Raw genomic sequence first — 8,865 nt, 5'->3', positions numbered from 1 at the left:
ATAAATGTAATCAGAAAGTTAATTTCCGAATGTGGAGTCCACAATACGTTTTTTAAATAGTATAATTTCAATAGTACTCAGTTTTTGTGATATGTATTGAGGTTGCGTAACAAAAAATCTATGAAAACTAAAAACGTCGAAGTCGAAAATCAACGAGAGGTGGGTGGAGGTGGGAGAAGGAAGTGTGGGCACCGTGACGCTGTCAGCTATTTCGTACACTTTCAATCGTCGGGTGTCCGATAGTGTAGTGTATGCTTTCTCAGAATTTGATGCGTTTCGGGATATCTTCCACTTAGATAATGTTTAACAGAATGGCTGCCACGTTTTAGTCTGGCCATCTAATCCTTAACTGACGAAAATAAACCAGTAAACTACTTTCTTGTTTCTATAGCTGTAATAGGTAAGTGTATTATTCACGATACCTCCCTATCACGCGGCTATCATTTTCCCTCTTTCCTGTTCCATTACAAAAGAAGTGTGGGAAGAACGACAGCCGGTAAACGACCTTATGGGTTTAGTTTCTCTCTTTTCCCCAACCATTTCCGACATTCTTTGGCTTCGAAGAACCCGATTTGATACGGTATTTTGTATCGATAACAAGAACTAAAACAGCATCAATAACGAAATAACATTGGAACGGAAGGATTAATAGCGACAGCATCGATAGATATTGGTTTCTTTTTATGTATAGCTACACCTTTCTTTCATACAAATGGGCTAATTTGGATTAAAATACGTAATGTGAAAACAATGATTTTTTTGCATCAACCAATCAAATAAGATAAAACCAAAAGCTTCTTTTCGTTAGTCTCCTGACCTCTCCGATGCATCCTGTAGTGTCACCGCCAGTCACCACACTTGCTGGGTGGTAGCCTTTAAATCGGCCGCGGTCCGGTAGTATACATCGGACCCGCGTGTCGCCACTATCAGAGATTGCAGACCGAGCGCCGCCACACGGCAGGTCTAGAGGACTTCCTAGCACTCGCCCCAGTTGTACAACCGACTTTGCTAGCGATGGTTCACTGACAAAATACGCTCTCATTTGCCGAGACGATAGTTAGCATAGCCTTCAGCTACGTCATTTGCTACGACCTAGCAAGGCGCCATTATTCAGTTACTATTGATATTGTAAATAATGTACAGACAAGAGCTACGTTCAACATTAATGGATTAAAGTTAAGTATTCCTCCAGCTACATCCTTTTTTTCTGAAGTCTAAATTCCTTGTCCTGTTCCAGACCTCACGCCAGCCTGCTTGAGCTTAAACGCGTGCCTTTCGGCTTCCTCTAAATTTAGTGGGTTGGTCTCCTGCCAATCCACAACACATCCCCGCCACGAATTTCTCTTCCGTGTAAATCTCTACACCTCAAAGAAATACTTAACGTCCTCAATTATTTTCAAATCTCTATATTCCCCTGCAATTTTTAAATTGTGCAGCTCCCTCTGCCACCATAGAAGTTATTTCCTGATGTCTTAAGGCATGCCCTGCCATCTTGTATCTTCCTGTCCCCCCCCCCCCCCCATTCTGCGGAGAACTTCCTTATTTCCCATCTCTTCAGTCGAATTAACTATCAGTGTCCTTCTACAACAAAATATCTGAATCGCTTAAATTCTGTTTTCCAGTTTTTCCGCAGTCCATGCTTCACATCCACACAGTGCTGTGCTCCAAACGTAAATTCTCAGAAATTTCTTCTTTACGTTAAGCCATGTTTGGGTAGACTTCTGTAGGCCAGAAGGATGCATTTCACTTGTGTTTGTCCGTTTTTTATGTGCTCCTTGTGACATCCGTAATGCATTATCTTGCGTTCCAGATCGGATGATTGCTTCACTTTGTCCACTTCGTGACACCCAATTCAGATGTAATGTACATCGCTAACCTCATTTCTGCTATTCCTTCGTCTGTCTTCGGTTTTCTTTCAGTCCATAGTATGTGGTAACTGTTCGTTCCCCTCAGCAGATCGTATGATGCCTTAATTGATTTTTTTTCCTTGATACCCTTTCACCTTGAGTTTTAATCCCACTACAGAACTCTTATTGTGTCATTGCTTCTTCATTGTGTGGATTGAACAGCATGGGCAAAAGATGACAATATACATTGTCGAACGCTGTTTCCGTCGACAAATCGAATCAATGTGTCTTGATTTATCTCATGTCCATCGTTGAGCGCAACGTAAGAACAGCGTCTCTTAATCTACTTTGCCGAAAGCTAATCTGATCATCATCTTCGGTTTTCTTTTCAATTCCTCTGTGTATTATTCTTATTATCAACTTGGATGCATGCGATTTTTTGCTCATTGTACAATAGTTCTCATACTTATCAACCCTATCTATTTTCCGGACGGTGTGGAACAGTAAAGAGAAAATATAAGATACTACTAATTCAAAAACAAAACAAAAAAGTATTAGCCTTGACGTTCAGTTCATGCTACAGTCACATGTCATTATAAACAACAAAGTTTAGTCATAAGCCGAAAACAAAAAAGAATACGAGACTAGCATCAGCATTCAGCGGTAATAACGTATTAACAATATGTGTAAGTAATATAGTCGCGAGCTTTGCTGCATGTAATGTGACGTATATTAAAGGTGTTCCATAATGCAGCAAGACATTGACATGGGTGGTTACGATTATAGGCTGATAATGATATGTATCTATCCTACAATCCTTTATGGAAACTCGAATATACTGGGACTTGGAACCTTTTGTTGTTCTACTGACGTGCAATAAAATAAACTTAGTATTGATAGAATTAAAAATGTTTGGAATGTACCTTATGGTATTGTGAATAGAAATACTCATTAAGAACTAGTAATATCAATATTGCTGCTGCTATTAATAATAATAATAATAATGATAATACCAGATACATAATATCTTTACAGCTGTATGATCATTAATATTTCGTGGTATTTTCCGAGATAACGATTTCTGAGGGTGAGGAATTCGAATATACTGCACGGGCTAAGAGTTTTGGGATGTGAGGAAGGCGTGGTAAGAGAGAAAGACACTAGGCTGAAATGGGACAATGAGCGCGTACTACGACAAAAACAAAATTACTGTTGCATTAGTGGATATGTCATTAACTATGTTGTGAAGCTGGAGTTGTTATTCAGTTGTATGATGTAAGGAGTTAGGTCATTACAGAGTTCCGGAGAAATCGACTGTGTAATGGCATTTTACTCTGATGGGAACGAGTGTTTCTGCTGTGTTGAGAAAAGAGTATTAAGGTCGAGGAGAAATATAAGAAGCTGTCTAGGTTGATTAGACTTCAGAGGAGACCTAATATGTGGAAATCTCTACATTTGTCTGCGAGTGGCCAGGATACCTGTGCTCAAGATAGTGGAATATGGACAAAAAGTCGTATCTGACATACAGCGCACGCTGGTGAACTTAACCACTCCCAAGCGCTGTGAACTTTCAAATGGTTCAAATGGCTCTGAGCACTATGGGACTTTACATCTGTGGTCATCAGTCACTTAGAACTGCTTAAACCTAACTAACCTAAGGACATCACACACATCCATGCTCGAGGCAAGATTCGAACCTGCGACCGTAGTGGTCACGCGGTTCCAGACTGAAGCGCCTAGAACCGCACTGCCACACCCGGCCGGCCTGTGAACTTTCCTCAGGAGGACCTTGCAGGATAACGTTGCCGCAATCAATCACCGGAAGTACAAGTGTTTGTACAACTTTCGTTTCGAGGTCAAAAGTGAATAACTTTTCATATTTTTAGGACACATTTCAGATACGTCCTGAGCCCTAGTTTAGGTTGTCATCTATTACTTCTCCTAGACTTTTTGATAATGGAAATAGATTATATTGGTCCCATTTAGGATTAGACAGTAGGGATTTCCGATATATCGGGATAATAAGCTTTGAACAAACAACTTGGATAGATTTAACCATATGTGGGAAGTTGAAAGGCAAAAAAGGTTCTTTTTTTAAAAGTACTCTACTGGTGTCACATGATATGGAAAGTTGTTCATGAAGCGGTATGTCTGGAGTACGGCACTTAATGGAAGTGAAATGTGGAGCACTGGAAATTAGTAGGAAGAACAGGAAACATTTGAATTGTGATAGTATAGAGTGGAAAGAAAAAGGACTGCGGTCTGAAAACCAGTGGAGGACGAGACCTTTAGAAATGGAACACAAACTTGCACTGAGGAATGAAGTACTGTGCAACATTTGCGATATCCACTCCGAGCGGGTAGCCGTACAATGAAGTGTAATGCAGGGTTCCGAAATTTACCGACAGCCTAGCAAAAGGGTGGGGGTGTTGGGTAACGTGGTGCCTATCATCAGAAAACCCAGAAAAAGAACCAAATTTCCTTAAATGTGTTTAACTTTTATTAACAACATAATTTTTAAATAAGTTCTGATGTATAGGTAGGCTACAGAGCCTGAAAATATCTTTCAACATAATCTTAGCAGCACCAATGCATTGCATCGGGTGCTAGCCTACTTTGTAAGCACCATAAAAAATTTTAAAAAATACAAACTTCGTACGTTGTCGTTATTTTTCATTCACAACACGTTGTTTGAAGTTATATTGATCTGTAAGAAGGATCACGAAACTGAAAATATGAAGTGAAATTTGCGTGAAAAGTCACATTCACTACTAAAACTTAAACTTTTGGGTTAACTTTTACTGAAAAATTTTAAACAGTTAGAGAACCTCAAATAAGAAATCACTAGAAACAATAAATGCTTTTGTTAGAATTTTTAAAATATTAAATGCAAGAGTGGATAACAGTATTTTCAGAATGTGTGCAAGAAGTAACCCTCCGCCTCCCCTCTTGGTATTGCGAGGGTTAACATGTATGCATGTCTTTGGTGCTAAGGATGTGTAGCTTAATTTACCACTTCATGGTAACAGTCTCCTGCGAATAATAAAGTAAATTTTTCATTTGTCCACCAGCTCGCCTTAAGAAAGGCTCCATTTTATAAATTACTATAAAACAATCCCAAAACACTGCAATCATACCACATTAAGTTCCGTAGTGTGCGTCTGGGGAATGCGCTCGGGTAGCTTAATATTATTTCTTCCATGTTTTGAGATACGAAAAAAATTCCTCCGTGGTATAATATCTAAGCTGCTAACAAAATGTCAGGGGTTTGTTGCTCAAAGAGAAGCCGCCAGTCTAATGACAGTATATGTAACTAATGATAGCCTGTCGCTAATTATTGAGGCAACGCCAAAGCGGAAGCCTTTTGGTGTACTCAACTGTCTAGCGGGCAGGGCGACAGCGCTACTGGTGGCCGTCGATGGAACCACACGAGGCACGGACCTAGCCTAGCCGCTCCTGCCCTCTGGCGGAAATACGGGCACCACAGCTGACGCGTCGATTCGATGGCGCGCAAGGACGAGCACCGCAAACGAAATAACGGTGCATTTTTTATATCTTTTGCTATGATCTTTTTAAATTACAAATTAATAAAGTATTGCGTCAACCACCTGCTCCGTAAATATAATGATCCCTCGTGTCTAAGATTAACTGTTCGAAATTAATATCTGTGCAGCCTGTTCTCAAGCGTTGCAAATCAGATGTCTGTTTACGGCGATAAACTACTTGTAAAATTGGATTTGCTTGCATTATTATACTTTTCTGTTTACATACCACTGTGTTATAACTGAAAAGTACAGTACTTCTGACTAATTCGCAAAGCACTAATGGGATGGGTTCAGTTTCGTTTTCTGTCTACTTGTGAAAAGACAATCTCTCGTTTACTTTTTTTTCCTCCTTTTTCTCCTGTACCATGAGTTATAATTGTTACCATCAACAGGGTGTAATGGAAAAGTTCGGCCACTCATTCAGGACCATAGAGGAACATAACATAGTAATGTTGCACGATGAGACGACTTTCACATTGTTCCATACAGAATTGGTTGTTATCGTGTGAACATCACCATCATATCTTATATAATGGGCTGTCAATTAGTTGTCGTTTGAGGGCGTTGCTGCAGCGAATACACAGAGTAGTGCGAATCCTATACGCGTATGTAAGCAGCGAAACGTAGGCAAGAGACTCTTGTCGGACGAGGATATGCAGCAGGCAATTATGGACTTCTTCACGCAGCAGGACTCGGTGTTTTACTACATGGCATCTTCAACCTGGTGCTTGGGTGGGATGTTTGTCTCAATACTCACGGCGATTTCGCCTGATTGACATACCGATTCTGGACTATACAGCATTCGGAAGGAAACTTTTTGATTGCCCCTTACAACTTACATCCGTCCTGTGGCAAGGTACCAATTATTTGTGGTCGATAATGGGGTAATGTCTACGGTGCACTATCAAAACAGAAGTTTCTACAGCGATAAGCGATATACAACGTCCTCTCACCAATTCAAGCAGGCTAAAGGCCTATGTTACAAGAAGATAATTAGTAACAATTGTCGTAAACGGCTTATATGTTCCTGTGAAGATGACATTCCTGCAAAAAAATGTTCCATTTTGCAACGTTTCTATCTTCGCCTTTTCCTGTCATCGTGCCCTGTGTCCTTGGCAGGAGTCCATCCTACACTTTTCACAACCGGAACACAATTCACATGTTTCGCATCACACATATTTCGACCATGTAGATCGCAATATTATTAAAATTCATTCGATATATAATCTGAATCGGCTTCAGAACATTTAAAATTCTTCATAACTGTGGTGTGCGTACTGTTAGACCTTCAGTACACACACCATCAGATTATTTGACTTGTCGCTCTAATGAGTGTCAGCAATACGTCTCGTGGTCTTATCGTGGCATGTTTATCTTCTGCCATTAGGTCAGACGATAGAAATGCCACTTGCACGCTTAGAGTAGCAGATTGACGGTGACCAAAATTGACAATCTGAATTTCCTTTGGTATTGGTACGTTAATCTTATTCTTACATATATCTCTGATACTTGACAAAAGTGTCTATACATTTATCTTCAAGGCTATGTACAGGAATATGGTAATCTTATTAGGCACAGACTGAAACTTGACTATAGACTGGTACAGACAAATGTAGAACTCGTACAGAGTGGTACAGACTAAGGCAGACTGGTACAGACTGGTGCAGACAAATGCAGACTGACTAATCGGAGGTCTGTACACTCGTTATAATACCTCGCGCGTTCATGTATCACTGCACGAATGTGATCTGCGAGGAGAAAAGGGTCTACATTAGCACCAATCTCCTAGGCTGCGTTACATATTAATACGCGGATCGGCGGAAGCAGAATTTGGTCCGTGTCTATGGCAGCGCCATCTCGTAGTGCGGACACGGACGAGCGCTGGACCTGTGCTGTTGTGCTTAGCGTGACGCGCTCTAGTGGGAAAGTTGTGTACGCGCTGACTACACAGAAATATGTACACAACAATAACTATGATTGCGTAACTGTTTTTAATGTCTCTGAGCAGTTAAACTGTCCTTTTTGCCTTCTCTGGTAGCTCTATCAAACTTAGCAATGAGTGTGTCTTGCATGCGATTCGCTGATATGTTTTCAGGTTTGTCCATTGAATAATTTGTTAACAAAACTATTACGACGTCCAACAGCACTCCAGACTTGTACACTAAACAGTCTTATCTAAAAATGACCTATTATGAAATTATATTGCACCAAAATGTTTCCCCCCCAAATCATTATAATTTGATATTCTCTCAGGTCTTGGAGCCATAAAATCTTCAGCTGGGCCTTAAGTCAGAAGGTGGTGAACTTGAGGCTGGTGGTTCCGTATTTCATGTCTCCAGAAAAGGCAAGATCAGTCACGTGACCAGGTTTCATCGTGTGTCAAATTCCGCCACTTCATTCCGATTCTGCACTTGTACGATCTTATTTCATGTTTGAACTCCGTGTCCGCATGTCGTTTGTTCAGTCAGACAGTGTTATGCGACGTTGAAATTTTATGAATAAAACGTAAAATACAGAGTGAAACTCGAAAGAAAAATTGTGTATTTGGTATAAGACTGTGCAGATTTATCTCCCAGTGGCCAAAACACACTGTTTACGCTCTTGAGTAGCCTGACGGGTAGCGATGGGTCCAACTTCACAAAATGGCTCATGTTATGATCATGGATGTCCTAGTAAATAATATTTTAAATCTCCAAATTGTGGCGGAGATATTCTGTTTTTATTTTATTTTAGTGTATATCTTGGTTCATAGAAACTGGTATATGTATGTGGCTGTAATTTATCAATTTCATAGTCTTTTTTTCTGTCCCTGTGCATGAAAAAGGATATTCCTAGTACCAAAAGAGGGTAGTAACGGTAGAATATTCAATAACTTCTTGCAGATTCGATTAAAATAAATGGGATTAGGTTCACTTCTTGTTTCTAGAGTTCCGAGATCCTCAAGGTTCTACAATGCACCGTAGAACAAGAATACGTAATGCATACTTACAAAATAGGATACTCAAATATATCTTCCACAAATTCTAAGCCAAATGATCGTAACAGGTAACGAATAAGTAAAAAAATATCTTAAAGGTATTTCATCTATAAGATAATACCGAACTTGTCAGAAAGGGATAAATGTACATAGCCAAGCTGCATAAAATTTTTCAGTAGTCAAAAGTCATAAAACAGAAAGCAATTAACAACAATTAATTACTTTTATCACATTTCTGCTTGGCAGCTGTGTAGATTTCAGATTTTATGTAACGTGTTATTTGATATTACTGGTAATATGTACTCGAGTTGCTTCCACAAAGAAATTCGTCAGTGGAGTAGAGGTAGCTGGCCACTAATAATCTATTCAGACTCTTCTTAATTTTATTAGTAACTACACTTTTAAGCATTTCTGGCAACTGATTCACAAAGGGTGCCAACGGCCTTGCCGAAGTGGTAACACGAGCTCCCAGCAGGCAACTGAAGTTGAGCGGTAT

Source organism: Schistocerca nitens, chromosome 4 (assembly GCF_023898315.1).
Source record: "Schistocerca nitens isolate TAMUIC-IGC-003100 chromosome 4, iqSchNite1.1, whole genome shotgun sequence".
Classification (NCBI taxonomy): domain Eukaryota; kingdom Metazoa; phylum Arthropoda; class Insecta; order Orthoptera; family Acrididae; genus Schistocerca; species Schistocerca nitens.
This window is presented reverse-complemented; position numbering follows the sequence as displayed.